Source organism: Lissotriton vulgaris, chromosome 5 (assembly GCF_964263255.1).
Source record: "Lissotriton vulgaris chromosome 5, aLisVul1.2, whole genome shotgun sequence".
Taxonomy (NCBI): domain Eukaryota; kingdom Metazoa; phylum Chordata; class Amphibia; order Caudata; family Salamandridae; genus Lissotriton; species Lissotriton vulgaris.
Genome location: NC_141693.1, coordinates 1043028531 through 1043051763, shown reverse-complemented (window position 1 = coordinate 1043051763; position 23233 = coordinate 1043028531). Strand labels below are relative to the sequence as shown.

General features: G+C 46.7%; 1 pseudogene; it reads left to right on the top strand.

Moving 5' to 3' along the window:
- Positions 1-341: 341 nt before the first annotated feature.
- Positions 342-23233, top strand: part of LOC147711962 (endogenous retrovirus group PABLB member 1 Env polyprotein-like) — a 35648-nt pseudogene continuing 12756 nt past the window's right edge.

Below are 23233 nucleotides of genomic sequence, written 5' to 3'. Positions count from 1 at the left end.
TGATCAGACATTGCCTGGTAAAGGCCGTTATAATTTGTGACCAAGAGTCGTGGGACTAATAAAGTAAAAATGATTTTCTTTGCTATTTTTGAAGTTAAGCTCTCCCATCTGAGAAACTGTTTTGACCGATTTTTGTTTTTCGAACCGCCATCCGGGTTCAGCTGTAGGGTCGTGGTGCAAAGACTTGAGTGTACTGCAGTGTAGACACAAGGTCAACGGTTCTGGTTTGTTCTGGGGAATTCCCTGGGACATTCAGAGGTACACTGACGAATTGAACCAACCGCCGCGAACAGCACAGTTAGAGGATGGAGTTTTTCGAGATGGAGAGACCTGTTGAAGAAATGAGCTTTAAGAGAAAAATGTGTTGAATTATGAGTAGAAAGTGTTTCTTGATAGTATGTCTTTTTATGCTACTTAGCTTGATGATGTTCTTGATGGGATATATTATATTCTCTTTTCAAGTGACGTTTACACCCACTACACAACCCATACCTTCTTCTACTGTTTCTTCGCATTCTTTTCATCCTCTGCCTGAACATGAATCCGTTAGAAGATTGGAATTCGCTAATAACTCTTTTGTTCAGCTTCTGCACCAACACCAGCTAGTAGTGAATACGACTAACTGTTGGGTGTGTGGCCTTATGCCTCATACCACTGATAAAGGTATTCCTTATCTGGTCCTGCCATTCAGCTATAATGGTTCTGTGTGGGCATACAGAACGATGTTCATCTATGCTCGTGAAGTCTACCCCCTACGGTCTGTGAAAGACAATCCAAAGAATAGTGCTCTAGTTAAGGGTAAAGTCGACATGATTAGGGGAGCTAGTTCCTATGAGACAATCCCGAAAGATGAGACACTAGCGTATATTGGATGGAACGTGACTGGATATGGAATTAGTCTGAGTGAGAACCAGCGAGCGAAAAGATCCTCTCCGATTTGGATCGTACCCCATCAGGGTCATTTTTGTCTGCAAGGTAATGGCAAGAATCCGAGAGCTCAGTTAGGGAAGAGTATCTGCACTGAGACGTATGTTTTTGCGTCCCAGACTTCCCCATCGTTTCTAGCAGCTAAGGGTACCTATTTTGTCTGTTACGATAGAGTGTACACATGGTTGCCCCCTGATTTCTCGGGCACATGTTTTGTCTCGTTCATGTTGCCTCCTACTTATACAGCTGCGGCAGATTACCACAAGACGAGAGTTGTTAGAGGTGTCTGCAGTAAGGAAGATACTGCAGGACAAGAATTAGGAGATTTCTTGAAGGGTTTTCTGCCGTTTTGGGGACCTATGGTTAACAGCAGGAACATTCGGCAATTGACGAGAGTGGTTGAGTCCACCATAGTTTAGACTGCCGGTGCCCTTAGTAACTTGACTGCTGAGCTCCAGTCGGATCGTCTTATGACTCTCCAGAACAGAGTTGCGTTAGATGTCATATTTGCAGATAGAGGAGGGGTATGTAAATTGATTCAATCGAGCTGCTGCGTTTTCATTCCAGACAATGCTCCGACAGTGTACCAAGCCATTTCCAAGCAGCACAAGATCTCCAAGTCTATACATGTGGACGAAGGAGATTGGTCGTTAATGGGATGGTTTTGGGGATTGTTATCCACTTGGGGATGGAAGATTCTGATGATCATTGGGATGGTTTTAGCCATTCTTTTCCTGTTCTGTCTTTGTGTACAGTGTGCTCCTGCTATATGTGGCCTTTGTGCTACTACGTGTGCGAGGAGACCTGTCCAGAGAGACGTGCTAAGTAATAGGATGATGCTACAGCAGCATCTTGATGATCTGATGAATATAGACCTGGATTCAGACTGACATGAGTTTGGGTGATTGCCTATGTAAGGTCAAAAGGAGGGTCTGAGGTTCCGTGATTCTGAACCTGTTTCATAAAGGTCGTCGTATCGTGACGATTTTGTTGACAGCGGACCGCAAATGACGAGTGTAGTATGCACGAGTGTTTTCGTCATGTTCGAGTGACGGATTCACCATGAAATTAGGGATTTTGTTCTGAACCCTCGGGTTCCATTTTGTGTACGGCAGCCATTTTGTGGTTGCCCTCACATAGGCCGATTACTGCGGCCGAACGAGTCCTTGGGACACGTACACCTTTAGCTGACTTCTGTGTGACCTGAGCAAGCTGACTCCATTGCACACACCCTTCTATCTTGCTTCTCATCTGTTTCTGTTCCTTCTTTTATGGCCTTTTTATGGTTTGGGTTGAGGTCTTTTATTATGGGTTTCGTCCGGCCTGTTCGAGCAAGAATGTTTGGCCTTCCTGTGTAATTGATGGTGGTCTTGGACAACTGAAATGTGGGTTTGTCATCATGCAATGCTTTTGTCGTGTATACATGGGATTGGTCAACTGTAAATAAGGAATGTTTGCCTGAAGCATAATTTTCGGCATAAAAAGGGACGACCTGCTTTGTAAAGTTGAGCAGTTTCTGACGAACCTACTTGTGTCGTACTTTGTAGACCTCTGTTCCTGGTTGCAACCAATAAATTTGATCTTTGACGTCACCGAGAAGTATCCCGTGTCTCTGTATGCCAAGACAGGAGAACTCGAAGACATCGGGCGTTTCCCCTGGCGCCGCTGGGTTCTAAAACCCGGTTCTTCAAGTGGGTGTTGGTGCTGTTCCCAGTGTGGTCGGCCACCAGGAGTCGTCCCAGGCTGAGGGGAGGGTCCGAGGATGAGTACCTCCGTCTTGTCTGAGTTCAGCTTCAGACGGTTTCTCCTCATCCAGTCGGCGACGGCCTTCATTCCCTCATGGAGGTTGGTTTTGGCGGTGTGAGGGTCCTTGGTGAGGGAGAGGATGAGCTGGGTGTCGTCGGCGTAGGAGATGATGTTGAGGTCGTGCTGGCGGGCCACTTGTGCGAGGGGGGGCCATGTAGATGTTGAACAGCGTCGGGCTGAGGGATGAGCCCTGGGGGACGCCGCACATGATGTGGGTGGCTTCGTATCGGAAGGGTGGGAGGCGGAGGCTCTGCGTTTTGCAGGAGAGGAAGGACGTGGTCCAGTCAAGGGCCTTCTCCTGGATTCTGGCTTCTAGGAGGCGTGTCTTTAGAGTGCGATGGCAAACCGTGTCGAAGGTGGCCGACAGGTCCAGGAGGATGAAGGCTGATGTTTTGCTGTTGTCTAGTTGGCTCCTGATGTTGTTTGGGGCGGCGATGAGGGCTACCTCGGTGCTGTAGTTTCATCTGAATCCAGACTGGGACGGGTCCAAGATGATGTTGTCTTCCAGGTGGTGGGCCAATTGCCTGTTGACGATTTTCTCAATGACCTATGCCGGGAACGGGAGCAGGGAGATGGGCCTGAAGTTCTTGAGGTCCACCTTGGGCTTCTTGAGGAGGGCGTTGATTTCAGCGTGCTTCCAGCTTTCCGTTGGACCAGGAGGTCAGGCGGATGGCGCTGGTTGTGTTCTCAGGGGAGGTGGAGTCTGGCGTAGCCGGGACGGTTGTGGTGTTGAAGCTGTTGCGGATGTCAGCGATCTTGCGATGGAAGAAGATGGCTAGTGAATCACACAGTTCTTGTGAGGGCAGGATGTCGTTGGCGCTGGGGTTGGAGAGTTCCTTTACGATGCTGAAGAGCTCTTTGCTGTTGTGTGCGTTGTTGTTCAAGCGGTCTTTGAAGGAGGATCTCTTGGCTAATCTGATGAGGTGGTGATGTCTGCGGGTGGCGTCCTTGCGGGCTGCGTGGTTGTCCAGTGTGCGTTCGTGGAGCCATATTTTCTCTGGTTTCCGGCATGTGCGTTTTGTGGTCTGAAGCTCGTCGGTGAACCAGGTGGCTCGCTTGCTGGCATGGTTGTTGGAGGATTTCTTGAGCGGGGCGAGGGTGTTGGTGCATTCGTTGATCCACTGTCTGAGGTTGCGGGCTGCGGCGTCTGGGTTGGTGGGGTCGGTGGGTGTGTTCTGGGCGAGGGTGGTGATCAGCCAGTCTTCGGTGACTTTGCCCCAGCAGTGGCGAGGCAGCTGTTGGGTGCGGTGGTGCGTGGTTGGTTTCTTGAAGGTGAAATGAATGCAGCGGTGGTCGGTCCAGTGGAGTTTGGTAGTGTGGTCGAAGGTGACGTGGGTGCCTGTGGAGAAGACGGGGTCCAGCGTGTGGCCGGCATCGTGGGTGGGTACGGTGACGAGTTGTTTGAGGCAGAGGTTGGCGAGGTTGTCGATCAGGGTGGCGGAGTTGGGATCGTTGTTGTTCTCGAGGTGAAAGTTCAGGTCCCCAAGGAGGATATAGTCCATGGAAGTGAGTGCGTGGGTGCTGGCGAGGTCAGCGATGGAGTCACTGCACTGAGCCTGGGGTCCGGGGGGCTGTTGATGAATGTTCCTCTGAGGGTGGTGTTGGGGTCGGTGTGGATCCGGAAGTGCAGGTGTTCAGGGGGTGTGTAGGGTGTTGTCTGCGTGGGTGGTGACCTTGAGGGTGGACTTGTGGACAATGGCTATTCCTCCTCTGGTTACGTTGGCGCGATCCCTGCGGGTGATCTTGTAGCCGTACGGGATGGATATGGCGATGTTGGGCGCCGAGGAGTCTTTCCACCAGGTCTCGGTCAGGAAGGCCACGTCTGGGGCGGAGGTGTCGAGCGGATCCCAGAGCTTGACGGCGTGTTTGCGTGCGGAGCGGTTGTTGAGGAGTATGCAGCGGAGGTGGTTGGGTCCAGTCCTTGGGGGTTTGGTGGTTCTGTCACAGGTGAAGCTGCAGGTGCGGCAGGAGAAGGGTCCGTGGGTCCATTTTGGGGTGGCCTGGAAGCAGGTGTGGTTTCGGCCGGCGTTGAGTGCGTGGAGGCTGCTGGCGTCGTAGTGGAGTCTGGTTTCGTGGCGTTTGTGGGGTCCAGGGGTCCTCGCGCTGGGCGTGGTCCAGGCTTTCAGCCCTCATCAGCCAGGATAGCTTGACTCCAGTGGCATGGAGAGCACAGGACCCACGTCTGGGTTTACCCGTCCCACTCAGGGTGACAAATGCAAAAAGAACAACTGATGGACAGAATGCAGAACAATGTCAAACATTCACCCCAGTACAGAGATCTGGACCTAAATTCATCGTTTTTTTGCTCACCATGCCATTCCAGTTTGGATCCAGTCATTTGCAAATCAGTCTTGACCCTGAGCCCAATGGGAACAGTCCAGCCCGAACTGCCAGGCCAGGTCCTCCCTGGACTGGAAACAAGCATCCTAGGACCGGTTTCAGTCTTTCAGTTCTCATCAGCCAGGATAGGTTGACTCCAGTGGCATGGAGAGCACGGGCTCCACGTCTGGGCATACCCGTGCCACTCGGGGTGACAAATGCAAAAAGAACAGTATATGGACAGAATGCAGAACATCGCCATACTTTCACCACAGTACAGAGATCTAGGCCTAAATCCATTTTTTTTGCTCACCATGATATTCCAGTTGAACCTAGCCATATGCAAATCAGTCTTGACCCTGTGCCTCATGGGAACAGTCCAGCCCGAATTGCCAAGCCAGGTCCTCCAAGGCTGGAAGCAAGCATCCTAGGACCGGTTTCGGGATTTTACCCCTCATCAGCCAGAATAGCTTGATTGCAGTGGCATGGAGAGCACGGGAGCCATGTCTGGGCATACCCGTCCAACTCGGTGTGAGAAATGCAAAAAGAATAGTAGGTGGACGGAATGCAGAACAATGCCATACATTCACCCCTGTACAGAGATCTGGCAGGGTATGCCCAGACGTGGGTCCCCTGCTCACTTTGCTACTGGATTCAAACTAACCTGGCTGATGTAGGCTGTTAACCCGAAACCGGTCCCAGATGCTTGTTTCCAGTCCAGGGAAGACATGGCTTGGCAGTTTGGGCAGGACTGTTCCCATGAGGCACAGGGTCAAGACTGATTTACATATAGCTGTGTCTAAACTGGGATGGAGAAATGAGCTAAAGAACGATGATGAATTCAAACCAGATCTGTGACAGGAGGTGAGTGTCTGAAAAGTTTTAGCGCTCCGTCCATCATCTCCTTGTGTTTGCTTTGTTTGCCCTAGATAGGATTAAAGCAATGACAACTGATGTTTGCAGATCAAAAGGAATAAAGGGCCAAACATGCCTCAATATTTTCAAGTGAAAAAGCAGGAGGAAGTCAGTTTGTTAATCTATTCCTCAAATGACAACTCAGCATCAAAAATTACCCATAGGTTCCTTACCTTAGAAACTGGTGGGGGGGAGGGAGCCAAAGGACTGGGGCCACCAGTATTGGTCCTAAAACGACACCTCTCTCTGAAAGGAGAACCTCAGTCTTTTCAGAATTCAACTTTAAGCTATTGTGATCCAGCTAACAATAGAATTCATGCATCTGTTAAATCGACTGGCGACGTCCTCCACATTGCTTGAGAAAGAGACCACAATTCGGGTGTCGTCAGCATATGCTACTGTGGCTAACCCAAATGCATGAATCAACTTGGCTAAGGAAGAGAGAGGTGGAAAGATGAGTGTCGGGAAAGAAGAAACAACACAAGAAAGACAGATATGAAATGAAGGTTGTAGAGGGAAGTATAGCAGGGAATAGGGAGAGAGTAGATTAAAGAGATAAATTAGAAGAAGGCAAAGAGGAAAGAAGATTACAGAAATGGATCGAAAGATGGCTGGAAAAAGGAGACCATGAGAAAGATAATATTGTGTCCATCAAGACACAAGAAATGGAAAGAAGAAGGAGGGGAAGTGAGCAGGGAAGAAATAAATGAGTGTGGTGTAGGGCAGAGGGACTAGTAAAAGAGGGGGTACCAGTATATATCCTTCACTAAAGGGTGAAAAGAAGTCGGAGATGGAGGAAGGAGAATCGAGCATGTAGAAGAGGATAAAGGGACGGAGAAGAAAGAGAGAGAAAGAAAGAAGGAAAGTGTGGTAAGTTGGAGGATGGAAAGCACAGCTAATCAGTGGAGGTTAAGTGAAGAATGAGTGAGTTAGAAAGGCTAGAGGAGAAAGAGAACTTAGAAAATAGAAAGAGAAGGGAGTGTAAATGTAACACAAAGGAAAGAGGCAACAAAGTATAGAGAAGATAAAAGGAGAGTGTAGGGAAACTAGAGAACAGGGAATATCAAGGAAGCCGAGAAAAAGAACGAAAAAAATGGAAAGGATAACGCAAAGGAAGAACACAAGAGATAAGAAAATAAAGAGAGAGGGGCAGACGAGCGTTGATGTATTAAGAAGGAAATAGGAAAGTGTAGGATGGAAAAGAAAAAACGGTATGCATTTGTATGCATTTGTACTTATTTGTAGTGAAGCTTTTTACCCGGAGACTTTCAAAATGAAGTTTATAATGTTGCATTTCCTGTGGAACCAAATCCTGTGAAGTCTCGTGCAGTGCTTAACCAATGTCAAAGATTGTGAACCCGTTGTATGTAAACCATAACATTGAGCACCCATGGTCGTGTTGATGGGAGGCAGGAAAGAGGGCCAATGTAGGCAGATGGGCACAGTCGGCAGCAACGGTCTACAGTTTCCAATACGCAGTTGCACTGACGAGACATCTGCAGGGCACTGTAGTGGTTACATCACGTAATGTTCAGTATTCCCTACGATTTTCAATAAATACACGTAAAGGAAAACAAACGTTATCAAGAGAAGGCGCGTACGAGCCAGTATTGGGAATGGGCCAAACGCAACATCTCAGTTTACGACGCGCATGCGCCCACCGCCACCACATTTAACCCCCACCTCAGGCAGAAGCATGTGACTTTAAGCCAAAAGAAAACACTGGCGCATGGAAGTAGTTATAGAACAAAATCCACTATTTAAATGATGGCCTCTCCAGCGGTAAGGAAAACAAACCTCTCTGAGTCCAAGGGGTTCTCCTTGCCAAACCTTTGTCCTCAGACTGTCTGCACATATTCAAGATTCACACAACTGTCAGTATTTCTGCAACGTCTTTCGAATATTTCTTTCTGCACGATTTGCTTTTTCCATGTACCAGCGTGATTCAGGATTTTATCTCTTTTAGGTACAGAATTTAACAACATGTCTGAGACATAATCATGTCGTTATTTTTTAACATAATAAATTTGTCAATGGGGTGCCAGCTATCAAATTGTGCTATCATTAAAAGGCGGTGATAAATACCTTGCAGTGCTGAATGCCACGATTTGTGAGTTACAAACACTAAATGAATGATCCCTTCAGCCCTGTCGCATGCAGCAGTCTTTTATGGAGTGCTCACAAGCAGCATCTGTCTGTATGATAAATTTAAGGAAGAGAACACCATTCTGCTTAATGGTATCATATCCAGTGCTTTCAGAGGGATAACAAGGTGAGTGGGTCTTCTGTCCAAGAAACTAACTTGGGATCCTTTCCAAGAGGCGTGCCTCTGTAATGAAGGGTGTGGCTTAAAACATGTGAACTTAAATCGGAGGTGTGGAGAACGGCAGAGGCAGACCAGTTGCCTGGGCTCTATGTGTCTCAATGCTGCAGTGCACTTCAGACGCCGCCTGCCCTACTTGTAGGGTTGTTGGCTAAATGGCTGTGTAACCATGTGAGAAAACTGTGGAAGAGTGATCTATATTGTGTTGTTCTACAGGCTCAAGTTTCAAGTTTATTTTATTATGATAAGGAACTCTTTATGAGGTCCACATAAAACAACATGTACATACAAAACAAGAAATACGTAAAATATTAATCCATCACAATTACAAAAGACATCTTAATACAGGTCCAAAAAACATTTTAAAAAGTTGTACAGTTTAAAAGCAAACATTTCATTAGGAGGGTTAATCAAGGCTGCCTTAAACGAAGAAGCAGATAATATGTTAAGTTGTAAGCAGATTGGTCTTAACCATCTACGCCTGCAAGACATCAACATAGGACAAACAAACATGACGTGATCTAAGTCCTGATCATACAATTGACAAAGATCACAGCATGCCGAATGACCAAACCAGCTGGCATGTAGAACTTTCAGCGGAAGCAAATTATGTCTTAGTAAATATACCAGGCGCCTGGCGCCATGGGAGATGTTCCAATGCATATACGGTTGAGCTTTCCGCAGGGTATAAGATTCAATAACAGGCGTACAACCTTTTTTCGCTAGACAGAGGTCTCTATCCTGACAATACCCCAATTCCCAAGATGCTGACCTCAGAACAGTTTTTAATTGAAGAGAGGACAATGAGAATAAATTCTCCTCGTCCAATTTCAATTGTAACACAGCAAATCTGAAGTTTTTTACAATCAGTGAGAAGTCATTAAAAGATCCTAATAATTCATTTTTTATAAGATCTCTTAAGGTATTAGGTTCACCTTTAGATAGAGCTACTACCCAACGTATGATACTTGCCAGACCTTGAACCCAGCTGCTACGTAAACCCAGTTCCTGTCTCAAGGAGGCAGTTGAATTTGCTGTACCTACCGAAATTAAACTACGTAAAATTTTCCCTTCCGCAGAGTTTAAAAAACTCCACTTTTTTTGATCAACTAACTCAATTCCATATGACAGGGAGGCCGGAACTTTCGCTCTGAAAACATCTAAGAGAATAGAAAAATGCCTTCTACCTGTGGCTTTATACAGGGAAACTAAACTCTTTCCCTGCGAAATAGCCTTCCGAGAGTTAGTGTCAATGTGTTGTTTGTCACTTAAGTTATAAGTGACAATTTTGCCTAGGAAGGTATAAGATTTCACACATTCCAGTTTTTTCCCCCCCGCAACCCATGGATAGTTAAGGCATTTAGGCTTCTTTCTACCGGAGAAACAAATCACCTTGCTTTTTGCCGTGTTTATTGATAAGAAATGGCTTTCAGCATAATCGGAGAGTGCATGCAACCGATTGTTCAGGCCCTTTGGCGTGAGATCCAAAATCAGGATGTCGTCTGCATACATAAGGCATGCAATTGCAACTCCACCCAAGGACGGGGCAATGCCGGTGCAAGCAGAAAGAGTGATGGGTAAGTCAACTGTATATAAGGAAAATAGCAATGGAGCCAAAAGGCAACCTTGCTTCAACCCGTTGGAAGTGGAGATTAATTTAGATACACCACGTTCACCTCCAAGTAGAACTCTGCACCAAGTGTCAGAATAGAGGGCGCAAATTAACTTAATAAGGAATAAGGGCATACCTAAATTAGATAACTTTCTCCACAACAAATTTCTATCTACCTTATCAAAGGCGGTGGAGAAGTCAATAAAGGCGCCATATACCTGACCACCACGGACTTTCACATATTTTTCATTAATAACTTGCAATGCAGTCAGGTTATCTAAAGTTCCATGATTTTGTCTAAAACCTGTTTGCTCCATGGGAAGGATTTTATGTTCAGATACCCATTGATTCATTAAAGTAAGCACACATTTTGCAAAGACCTTACCAATGGCATCAAGCAAGGCAATTTGGCGATAGTTTTGTGGTAGATCTCTTGCCCCTTTTTTATATAAAGGGACAATAATACTTCCTTTCCAGGAGGGGGGGACTGTTCCGCTAGAGAAACAAAATTTAAACACTGGAAAGAGTATTTTGCTCCAAAGTTCACTCTGGTTTTTTAATACTGAAATTGGGATTTTATCAGGACCCATCGCACCAGAGGAACGCATATTCTTAATGGCACATTCAATTTCCTTTTCCGTTGGACAGTCAAGTATACGTGAAACATTATCAGAATCAACTTTAAAAACAAGAGAATTATTGTTACTGTACAACTTCTCGATATAATGAACCCACACCTGTTCCTCTATGGCAATAGGCGAAGGACTGGCTCTGGTACCACAACCTTTGCCAATTAAGGACCAGAATGTCTTGGCTTGACCATTATAAGAAGCTTCCCTCAGTTGGATCCAGAGGGCATCTTCCTTAGAACGTTTTAAGCGGGCCTTAAGCCTAGCTCTCCTTCTTTTTAAAATAAACAACTTAGACTTTGCTTCTTGAGAGAAGAGTAAAAATTGTCCCCTTACAACTTTGTTTATTTCTCTGTTTAAAGCCCGTAAAGAATGAGGGACTACGGGGATTGTTTCACACCTGGTTTCTTTTTTGCACTAACAGTCACAGAATCTAAAAAATTATTAAAACACAACAGCTCTCTCCCTTCCCAAAGGGGTAAATTCTCAACAGTAAAATTCAAAAGAGGCACCAGATTTTCAACAGTACACGGGTTCCAAAAACATTTCCCTGAGCTGGAATCAAAATTCACAGAATCTGTATCCAGACTCCACGGATCCACTTTCGGAAGATTAACGGAGACAGAAAGCATCAATGCATTATGGTCACTAAGATTAGTCTCAATGACCTTCATATCCTTCAATAAGTGAAAACCTGCATAATCTACCGTGATAAAATCAATAATAGAATTTCCCTTATTAGATTTACGAGTATAAGCTGCCGGGATATCAGATGGAAGCCTCCCATTTACTATTAAGCATTCAGCTTTAAGTAAACCATCTAATATAAGTTTACCTCTTTTGTTAGTTTTAATTTTGGGGGGAAACTGGGCAGATGGTATATTCAAAGACTCTTCCAGTGGAATATTTCTAAACAACTCCAACCCACAGTTGGATATATTACAATTTAAATCCCCAAACATTAACACATGTGGAGTTGGGGAAATATCCAACACTTTAGTTAAAAAAGTGAACAGAGTTTTTAGACCAGCATTAAAACTACAATTGGGGGGGATATAAATGTTTACCACAATCAACAATCTATTAGGGCAATCTTCAAATACATCTTTTAACGTTATTGCTAGGAACAGTTTTCCTGGATCTAAATAATGTGAATAGTTCCATTGCAATCTGTTGGATAACAAACATGCTAACCCTCCCTTAGCATGGCCCCTTCTAGTGCTGGTTGCACTGCAATCCAAAACAAAATAGTCTTTTTCCAAGGCTAATCTTCCTTCAACCCATGTTTCCTGCAAACAGATTATATCTGCTTTTAGAGAATGAAGCAAACCCAATTTCTCCTTATAATCCTTGAATCCGGCCGAGTTCCATGAGATAAGTTTCAGCTCTCTGTTAAAAATTAGAATGATGTTTAGAACCAGGAGCTGATTTACTCGCTAGAACACCGGGTAACCAACTCCATTTATAATGATCATCCTTCACTGTCTGCTTAAGGGGAGGGTTTTTATATGAAACAAGTCTTTCATTCCTAGCCACACAGATTTTTAAGTCCTCTGATCTGAGATTAGACCAATCCGACAGCGGCACTTCCGTATTAGAGGGAAGTGATAGTAAAGAATTAGCAAAAATACTTTGAGTACGTTTTTCCCCAAAGTATGGCATGACATCAATCCCTGTAACTTGTAATTCTTCAGCCCACTGTAGAACAAGATTTAACACAACTTTCGAATGAAATTTCACCCTTGTTGATCTTAATGGTTTCCCCATGTAGGAGTTAAGGAGAAGTACAATGTCTAGATCGGACGTTTGAATTAATTTCAAACTTTCGATCTCTTTAAAACATAACAATAGGGCGGATCTATTTAAAATTAAATCTGGTTCAAATAAGGGAGAAAAATCGAGATAAAACGTATCCACATTTATTTTTTCTTTTGGGACAATAACTGTCGTTGAAGATGGAACCTGAAAAGGTGTTGCTGTAGGATTCAAGGAGGACGGGCACGGGAAGACAGATGGAGAGGTAACCTTAGAAATATTTTGACATGATCCTGCTTTATCATTACAATAAGAAAAAGGATTGGCAGAAGAGTAGGAAACCTTGGGAAGGAAAGGATTAGTAAAGCTTATAGGACCTAAACCAGAGGAAGGGGCGTCTTCTTTGGGTGAGACAACCCTGACTTCTACATGAGAGGTAGGAGACTGCTCCACCTGTGGGGAATCGTCTATACTTGATTCAACATTCTTATCAAAAAGAAGTTTCCTCTGTCTTTTTTTAGCGAACCTTCGGATGGGTTTGCTCTTCTTCATTCTACTCTTTTTGTATTTCAAGGGGCTCACTTTTACCATCAAACCCGTATTTACTTTAGGAATCTCTTCTTCTTTACTTGATGGCAAGGAGAAAATCGGAAAAAGGGAAGGAATTTCGGATTTAGGAGTGGGAGGGGATGTTACTATTACCTCTATCTTGTCACTAATTGGAGCTATACAATTAGCGCCAGCCGAAACCACTTTGGAAGGATTGGTGACAGCTAAGAGAACTACAGGCTTCTTTTCCTTTTGATCTTCTGTCAACGGAGAAGATAGAGCTGAATTTAAAGCTGCCGAAGCGGAGAGAGCGCTTGTTTTCGGAGGCACCACCAGCGAAGCCGATGGTATGGGGAGATCTGGCACTAACTCCCTTTTACTTAACAAGAGAACTTGCAAAATTTGTGTTACAGTGTCAAAAATACATTCCGAACCTCCCACAAACTTTTCAAGTAAACTTAGAATTGAAGAAAGAATTGATTCCAAAGAGGACAAAGAATTAGAAATTAACCTCCCATTAATATTTGGAGACCCCTCAGCTAAATTATTCAACACTGGACCTGAGCAGGATGTAAAATTTAATTGTGGAAGGGAAAAATCTAATTTATTAGAGGGTGTGCTACTTAGAGGACCGGTACTTGAAATCGTTATTACTTCCTCTAAGGGCTCACCTTTTGGGATCCCCTGTAACGATCCCACCCGCGCCCTATGAGCTGTTAAATCAATGTCAGGCAGCGTAAAATCATTACCTACTACCGGGGATTCAACTAACTCGGATGAAAAAAGATCAGTATTCACTGAAGTTTTAGGAGCATCCATTAGTACAACTTGGGAGGGGACAATTTTGTCAGATTTTGAGGGCTTATTACCTAAAGATTCAAGGGGAACATTCTGTTTCAGAAGTACATTGTTTGACGCCGAAGGCGAGTCCCTTAGTACTTCAGGACTAACTAGAATAGGCAAAGATTGACTAGCAACCAAGCTTAAACTAGAGGAAACATCAATGACCCCATTAGCAGGCACCGATTCGCTAGATCCTGGGATTTCATTCGGGGACTGCAGTTCAGTGGGTTTATCTTTCCCTTTGTCCCATAAATTGAATAGCTGGCATTGACCTTTCAATTGCATGGCAGAGGCAATTTTGTTCCTTAGGGGGTTGGATTTGGTTTTAGACCCAGATCTCCCCACAATCACTCGGCCAGAGCGTAATTTTTTAGCCGTCATGAGCCTATATTAAAAGGAGAGAGTAATTAAATAATAGCAATTGAGACTAAAACGCCGAATGAATAAAACCTTAAAATGCAATACAAGCCTATGGATACAACAACACACCAATTTGATACCGGAGAGCCAAGGGAGGGGGCCCAGCCCAGCCTTCTTCAGCCTCTGACGGCCTCAGACGGTCCCGGCCTTGTCCCGGGCTTCTCCCGGCGCGCTCCCTCGCGCTCCCGCGTTGCGGTGTCACAAGGGAGGTTTATAGCCGCGCTGAGGCGGGGGAGGAGCCAGCAGGGAGAGCGGGTCAGCTGCTGGTGATGCCGAGGGTCAGGCACTCCTGGGACTTGAAGTCCTCGCCTGACCACGCTCGCAGCCCTGCCCACACCACCGCCACAGAGGCTCTGTTAGATGCAGTCCTCGCAGACACAGCGCACTTCCAGCAGCGCTAGCGGAGAACCAAAGGCGAAGCGGGACCCGCGGAGCGGGTTCCGCAAGAAGTTGAGTAAGGGTTGAAGGAAGAGCAGCTCCTGCGTGCTCGCAGTCCCAAGCTCCTCGTCAGACCACACAGGCAACAGGTGAGAGAACAAACAGGGAAACTGACGCGCTGGTTTTAGCCGCGCTGAGGCGGGGGAGGAGCCAGCAGGGAGAGCGGGTCAGCTGCTGGTGATGCCGAGGGTCAGGCGCTCCTGGGACTTGAAGTCCTCGCCTGACCACGCTCGCAGCCCTGCCCACACCACCGCCACAGAGGCTTTGTTAGATGCAGTCCTCGCAGACACAGCGCACTTCCAGCAGCGCTAGCGGAGAACCAAAGGCGAAGCGGGACCCGCGGAGCGGGTTCCGCAAGAAGTTGAGTAAGGGTTGAAGGAAGAGCAGCTCCTGCGTGCTCGCAGTCCCAAGCTCCTCGTCAGACCACACAGGCAACAGGTGAGAGAACAGGTTCTACAGGCCTATAGGGGGGGAGGTGGGAGGAGGGGGGTAATGAAGTTTTACTGTACTGGCTGCAACCTGTATCCAAAATCTTAAAATAAAATTTAAAAAAAAAAGAAAAAAAAATCATGTGCTTGTCACAGCATGCACCTGACCAGTGTTTAGGCAACAACAAGAAACAATTTGTATAGCGCGCTACTCACCTGTGAGGTTCTCAAGGTGCTGGGGGGGGTGTGGGGGGAGGGGATTGCTACTGCTCGAACAGCCAGGTCTTGAGTTGTTTCCTGAAGGAGAGATGGTCCAGGGTCAGCCGTAGGTGAGTGGGGAGAGATTTCCATGTCTTGGCTGCCAGGTAGGAGAAGGATCTTCCTCCGACGGTGGATTTGCAAATTCGTGGGACGGAGGCGAGGGCGAGGCTGGCGGATCGGAGCTGGCGGGTGGGAATGTAGAATGTGAGGCGGCTGTTGAGGTACTTCGGGCCCATGTCGTGGAGAGCCTTGTGTGCGTGGGTGAGGAGTTTGAATGTGATCCTCTTGCTGACGGGGAGCCAGTGCAGGTCTTTCAGGTGGGCAGAGATGTGGCTGTGGCAAGGGATGTCCAGGATGAGTCGTGCTGAGGCGTTCTGAATGCGCTGTAGTCTTTTCTGGAGTTTGGCTGTCGTTCCAGCATAGAGGGTGTTCCCGTAGTCCAGACGGCAGGTGACGAGGGCCTGGTTGACCGTCTTCCTGGTTTCGGTGGGGATCCATCCGTAGATCTTTCGGAGCATGCGCAGGGTGTTGAAACAAGATGACAAGACAGCGTTGACTTGCTTGGTCATCGTGAGGGAGGAGTCCAGGATGAAGCCCAGGTTGCGTGCGTGGTCCCTTGGCTTGGGTGTGGTGCCTAGGGCAGGGGGCCACCAGGAGTCATCCCATGCAGAGGGAGATGGTCCGAGGATGAGGATTTCCGTCTTGTCTGAGTTCAGTTTCAGATGGCTGATCTTCATCCATTCTGCGACGTCTTTCATTCCTTCCTGGAGGTTGGCTTTGGCAGTGGGGGGGTCGTTGTTGAGCGAGAGGATCAGCTGGGTGTCGTTGGCATAGGAGATGATGTTGAGGTTGTGTTGGCGAGCGATGGCTGCGAGAGGGCTCATGTAGACGTTGAAGAGGGTGGGGTGAGTGAGGATCCTTGCTGAACGCCACAGATGACTTTGGTGGATGCGGATCTGAACGGGGGAGGCGGACTCTCTGGGTTCTTCCAGCGAGGAACGAGATGATTCACTCCAGTGCCGCTCCTTGGATTCCGGTGTTGCTGAGGCGCTGTATCAGGGTGCAGTGGCATACGGTGTCGAAGGCTGCTGAGAGGTCCAGGAGGATGAGGGCAGCAGTTTCCCCGTTGTCGAGCAGGGACCTGATCTCGTCGGTGGTCTCGGTGCTGTAGTTTCCTCGGAAACCGGACTGTGAGGGTTCGAGGGATCCATTGGTCTCGAGGAAGGCGGAGAGCTGTTGACGGTCTTCTCAATGACTTTGGCTGGAAAGGGGTGGAGCAAGATGGGGAGTAAGTTCTTGAGGTCCGTGGGGTCAGCGGTGAGTTTCTTCAGTAGGGCGCTCAGCTCGGCATGTTTACAGCTCTCCGGGAAGGTGGCGGATGCGAAGGAGCTGTTGATGATGTTCCGGAGTTGGGGTGCGATGATGGAGTCGGCTTTGTTGAAGATGTGGTGTGGGCAGGGGTCGGTAGGGGAGCCGGAGGGGATGGTGTTCATCAGGCGGGTGGTGTCTTCGGTGCGGATAGGGGTCCAGGTGCAGAGGGTGGTGGTGGGGGGCGCTGGTTCGGTGGTTGGGTGCGAGGTCTGTGTGCCGAAGCTGTTGTGTATGTCGGCGATCTTGCGGTGAAAGAATGTGGCGAGTGAGTCGCAGAGGTCTTGCGAGGGTGTGATGTCGTTTTTGCAGGCACTGGGGTTGGAGAGCTCTTTAACAATGCTGAAGAGTTCCTTGCTGTTGTGGGTGTTGTTGTCCAGTCGTTCCTTGAATGTCATCTTCTTGGTTGTGCGGATCAGCTGGTGGTGTTTGCGGGTGGCGTTCTTGAGGGCTGTCATGTGTTCTGCTGTCTGGTCGTGGTGCCAGGCTTTTTCCAGGGTGCGGCAGGTTTTCTTGGAGTTTTTGAGGTCATTGGTAAACCACAAGGCTTTCCTGCTGCCGGGTCTGCTGGGAGGATTCTTCAGTGGTGCAAGTTCGTCGGCGCAGTTGGTGAGCCACTGTGTGAGGTTGTGGGCTGCTTCGGTGGGGTCCGCCGTGTTGGTGTGCGGGTTCTTGCTGAGGGTGATGGTGATCTTGCTCCAGCTTCTGCAGGGAACCTGTCGCGGGTGGTGGTGGGTTGTGGTTCTCCTGAAGTTGAAGTGGACGCAGCTGTGATCTGTCCAGTGTAGTCCGTGGAGTGGCTGAAGGAGATGTGCTTGCTGGAGGAGAAGATGGGGTCAAGCGTGTGGCCGGCGTAGTGAGTGGGGGTGTTTACCAGTTGCTTGAGTCCGAGGTTGGCGAGGTTGTCCAGCAGGGCGGCGGTGTTGCAGTCCTTGTTGTTCTCTAGGTGGAAGTTGAGGTCCCCTGGGAGGATGTAGTCTGTGGAGGTGAGGGCGTGCGGGCTGATGAAGTCTGCGATGGCTTCGCTGAATTGTGTGTGTGGTCCCGGGGGTCTGTAGATGAGGGTGCCTCTGAGGGTGGTCTTGGGGTCGGTGTGTATCTGGAAGTGAAGGTGCTTGGCGGCTGTGAGGGTGTCGTCGGAGTTGGTCTTGATGCTGATGGTGTTTCTGTGGACAATGGCGATGCCTCCTCCGGTTTGGTTGACGCGATCCCTCCGGGTGATCTTGTAGCCATCCTGGATGGCTATGGCGATGTCGGGGGCTGAGGAGGTGTTCATCCAGGTTTTTGTGAGGAAGGCGACGTCTGGTGATGTTGTGTCGAGGAGGTTCTAGAGTTCGACGGCGTGCCTGTGGATGGAGCGGGTGTTGAGCAGGATGCACTTGAGGTGGTTGTTGCTGGTGCTAGGCTTGGCGGGTGCAGTGCAGGTCCGGAGGCAGGTAAATTTGCAGGCTTTGCAGGTGAAGGGTCTGTGGGTGTGTTTTGGGGTGGCTCGGTAGCAGGCGGGGTTCCGGCCGGCGTTGAGTGCGTGGATTGTGGCGGCGTCGTAAGTTCGGGTGCGCTGGCATTGAGGGCCAGGGGTCCTGGCTCTGGGCGCGGTCCAGGACGGACAGGCGCAGACGGGCTTGCCTTTGGTGTGCCTTCGGCGCACAATCGGCGCGCCCGCTGCGCGTACGGGCCGGCTCCATATGAGGTGAAGTGGGAGGGAGGAGCAACTGGGAGGCAGGAGCTGGGCGGCTAATGGGGACACAGAAGAAAAAAGGGGGTGGGGCCACAAGAGAGCAGCGGCGGGAAGCAGTGGGGGCACACCAGGGGTACAATACAACGAGGCACAAAATCAATTATCAGGAAGTAAAGAAAAAAATGAAAATACAATCACGACTTTACAGAGTGAGGGCAACAGCGGGGAGATAGAGATCGAGCAGCAGCGAGGGGCACCAGGGGTGAGCCTGTGGCACCGGGGCAGAATCGCGCTACATCTGGAGACCCGTGCGGCGTGGGGGTTGTCCTGGGGTCAGGTCACACTCGCTTGCGCCGCGCGGGCTCCATATGAGGCCAAGTGGGAGGGAGGAGCAGCTGGGAGGCGGGAGCGGGCCGGCCAATGGGGACACAGAAGAAAAAAGGGGCGGGCCGCGAGGGAGCTGTGGCGGAAAGCTGGCGGGGCACACCAGGGGTACAATACAACGAGGCACAAAATCAATTAGCAGGAAGTAAAGTAAAAAATAAAAAAAACAATCACGACTTTACAGAGTGAGGGGAGAGAGAGATCGAGCAGCAGCAAGGGGCACCAGGGGCGAGTCTGTGGCGCCGGGGCAGAGACGCGCTACTGCTGGAGAGCCGTGCGGCGTGGGGGGTGTCTTGGGGTCAGGTCACCCCCCACCCAGGCACCTGTATGAGTTTGTGTTGTTGCCTCAAGACATATCACACAACAACAATCATAAGGCTAAAATAAGCCAGACCTACTTGCTCTGCCAATCAGAGAAATTAGTAACAAGAATGATTTACTTTGAATAATTATAACTGAAAATGTTTCAATCGTGAAAATATGAGACTATGAAGTCAACATCTGTAAGGTGTATTGAAGGGATAGTGGTATTTTAGTGTCTTAATGACTACTATGGTCCCCACGCAATACTTTCTACTGTCTCTCACACTTTTAGGCAGTTACACTCTTTTTTCCCTGAGTTTTTTCCAATATACTCCACCTGCAAATCATGTATGTTGTCTCCTTCCTCTTCATTAGTCTTTTCACTTTGTCCTTCCATGTGTACTTCTTTGAGTCACTCCCCTACACCATGGGGCATCTCTCTCACAAACATCCATCCACTCTCTCGCTCCTCATGTGTATTCAATGTAATGCTTTATTGTTTAAGTTAATAAAAACCATAACAATGTCGTAAAAGGAAAGAAAGACAGACGATTTACAGACAATTAAAATGGTTAAAAGACATTTAACTATTGTTTCCTAAAAAACACAAATCGTATCATGTAAAACAAACTAAAATGGAACGTGTTACTATGTCATAAAATTATCCACGATATTGGTATCCCATCAGTGTTGATATAAAAAGCATTCATGCAGCGTCTTAATATTTGGATACAGTCGATAGATCATTGGACTGGAGTAGACTGGTGGTGTTAATATCCTTGGGCCATGTTATCTTTTCGTAAAGTGACAAAAATGTCATCATCTTACAGGTCAAGTGAGGGTCTGTAGTGCCCAGACCTTTAAAGATTGCAGATCTGCACGTTTGCATGCCCATGCCGTTAAATTTTTTTTTTTTGCGAAACCCGGATAGATTTTAAGAAGGAGCAAAGACAAATGAGGTGAATAAAATCTTGCCTTACTGCACCACATAAGCTACATGTTTTGGGGCATTTATACTTCCATGCAGGTTGGTCGGCCAAACTTGGTAATGCCTTGAATCTGGTAGCCATTAGCTTTCATGAATATGTTGTGCTGAGCCCAGAATTCTGTTGTATTGGTTTCCTAAAGTGCGGTTTTCAAGAATTTGCCTTAACTTGAATTTGGATTGTCTTCCTGGGCTTCCCACAAGTCATCATGTAGAACATTGGATCGATTTAACCAAAGTTTGTACCAAGTTTTAATTGCTGTGTATTTTCTCTGAGTTTCCTGTTGGATAAGACCAAATTCCAATTGTACCTGAGCAGGGGATGCGCTCTGAGGTAGTCTAAAGACTTTTTTATACGTCTTTGTTTGTAGAGAGTCTAAAAGTGTTGCCTCCTTGCCATTTAACGCTTTGCTCGCACAAGTTACTGTCGCCAATAGTTTAGCAGCCATCACTGCTACTAGCGGCTTAAAAGATGGGCCCTGTAGTTTTTTTCGTAAGGGCACAGAATGCATAAATAAGGCTGTTTCCTTTTTTTCCCAGATATTGTTTGTGAAATTGGAAATTCAATCGATTGTCTATATATACCCCCCAGATTTTTATATGTACTGACTACTCCTCATGTGTAAATACAGCATTTTAATTTGCTTAGGACAGATAATATTTTATCACCAGTGTATAACTTTATCACACAATTTCACATAATCTAATAATTACAATTGGCTCGCTTGTCACCTTTGCTCTATTCGCTCTGAAGAGAGGCCAAGAATTGGATGAGCATGTAGTTTAAATGCCTTTGTCACCCACTATCCTACACTGTGAGGATCTTGCACTTCCTTCAACCTCATATCCAAAGTTCTCAATCTTTCCTGGTCGTGATCACCCACTACCGGAATTCACCCATACTGCTGAAGGTGACTTAGTTCATGGTATGCACTATACAAGTGTCCTCTATTTAAAAAAAAAAAAAAACTACACTAAAAACTTAAACTTATGGAAAAAGCAAATACTCTTGGGGAATGTAAGATGAAGTTATACCAGCAAATGTAAACACGGACTGCATCGCTGACATGGATTACTTTAATGATTTCTTCAGTCATTGTTCAGGAATTGATCAGTGGTTTTGCCTTGAGCTTAAAGCTGTGAAAGTTAAGGATATGAAGATAGGGACCTCTTCAATGTCTATTTTGAAATTACTGCCATATCCGAGATCTGGCACGTCATGCTTGAAGTAAAGCCCTGATCACACCGTTAGAGTCTCAAGCCAGTAGCACATGAAAATGAACTTTTTTCTAGTTAAAGGTGTTTTATCAAATTTGAAACAAGTTTTGGTGGTTGAAAAATAATTTGAACCAACGCTTCCAAAAACACTGGGTATTTGCCTGTGTAGCATTCTGTTGCATTTTTTTTACGTATGTGTGCCATCACTGAATTGGACAAATGATATGTGAACCAGTCTTGGCTACAACACAGCAAAGAATCCATTCCAAGCCAGGTCCCTGCGCACAGGACTGCAGGCAACGTTGGCCAATGAGTTGGTTAAGTTTGGCTCCAGCAGTGAGTTACCCCTTGAGACCCTCGCAGGGTGTAGTTGGAATCACATCTGGGATAGGTTTTATGGTTAGTGGGATTGATGGAGACAACAAAAGAGACATTTATGGAAATGCTGAAGCCAGTACTTCTTAAGTTCTGAGAATGACTGTGACCAGAAATATATTTCAAATGTGTTTATCTTCCTCCATTGGAGAGGAGAGCCTTTCATATACCTATCAGACACGTCTGTCTAAAAAGAGCAGTAAAGAATGATCTGTCAGGTTAAGTAGCCTTTGACGGGAACGTTTGTTTGTGGTTCATTGGGCCCCACCAATGAGGTGCAGCTTGAAGCCCCGAGGCATAGTGAGCGATATGCCGCTGTTTCTGCATGCCCCTCCCACTATAACAAACATTCTAGAATAAAACTAGAAATTAATGGAAATTCACTAAACATATGCGCCTCAATTCTTGGGGATTGTTTGAGCTACCTTCCTCTATGCTGTTTGTAGTCCTTCTGTGCCATTTCGGTGGGAGAATGTCCAAAAGCAAACCAGTGTTGGTCCTGCCCAAAAAGCAGCAAGTTGCTGACTTATGCCCAACAATCCCATACCTTTAATGCAACACCTGAATCAAACTTCACAGAGAAAAGAGTATGTATATCGCATGCCCAAATAGAACATTTTCACTCGATGGTAATCATCCTGTATCACGTGGTGTAGTCATGTTTTGTTTTGCCTTTGTGTTTGACAGCACTATCCTCATCTTTATTTTGGAAGCAACTGGAATGCTCTGGATGGTAGACAACTGTCTATGTGTCAATGCAGCCTCTCTAGTTCCTGATGTTTTGTTTCCAGCATAGGTGCAGAGGGTGCTGGGGAGAGTGTCATTTGCTTTTGCATTTTTTCCTTTGTCACGTGCCTAGGGCATATTTACTTCACTGAGCAATACATATTTTGTACATTAAAATGTTGAATTCTCAAAGGGTTACTTGGGCTGTGTGTGTCATTTGTTGTACATCTAGCCTCTCTACTTCAAAGGCCGCTCAATTTTTCCCATTTATGGTCTCTGAAATGGAATGAAATATTATTCTGCAGTTTTATCCCTTAACTGCATGACTTGAGCAGCAATCACTGGTTGAAGGACATGAACTGCCGAATAGTAAAAGAAAGAAAAGTGTCCAACCCAAAGGTAGACTGGTGCCACCTACTAAGGGGCGTATTAGAAGGGGTTAGGGTGCATGCCTTATAGACACTGATTCTAATCCGGAGTTTTTAATCTGCAGGGGGTTGATTTTAGGTGCATTAGCCTAGATAGGTCTATGGAAGCAAAATTTGGTGTGTTAGTCTAAATAGGTACATGAAAGCAAAACAAGACTACTGTACCCAGAATGCATTAGGTTATCACACCAAAGTACAACACTGGAAAGCGTGTCCAGAATAACCAGGAGGGAGGCGGTCACCCTATGCTGGCAGTACACATCTCTACATCACTGGCAGACAGCCGTACATTCCTCGATCATTGAAAAATCATTTTATGTTGAGCTCTTCAGGGAAGTAGGGCCCAAAGTGAGCAACAGGTGTTTTTAAGATTAATGCTGCTCAGGAATCTTCAGTTATATTTTGTGTGAGTTATCTGAGAAATAACTAAACAAACAATTATGTTAAAAAATACATAAACTTTATGTCCACGCTAAGTGTAAGGTAAAACATAAAAATATTTTAACATTGGGGACAAACAGATAAACAGATGTGCTGTGTTGC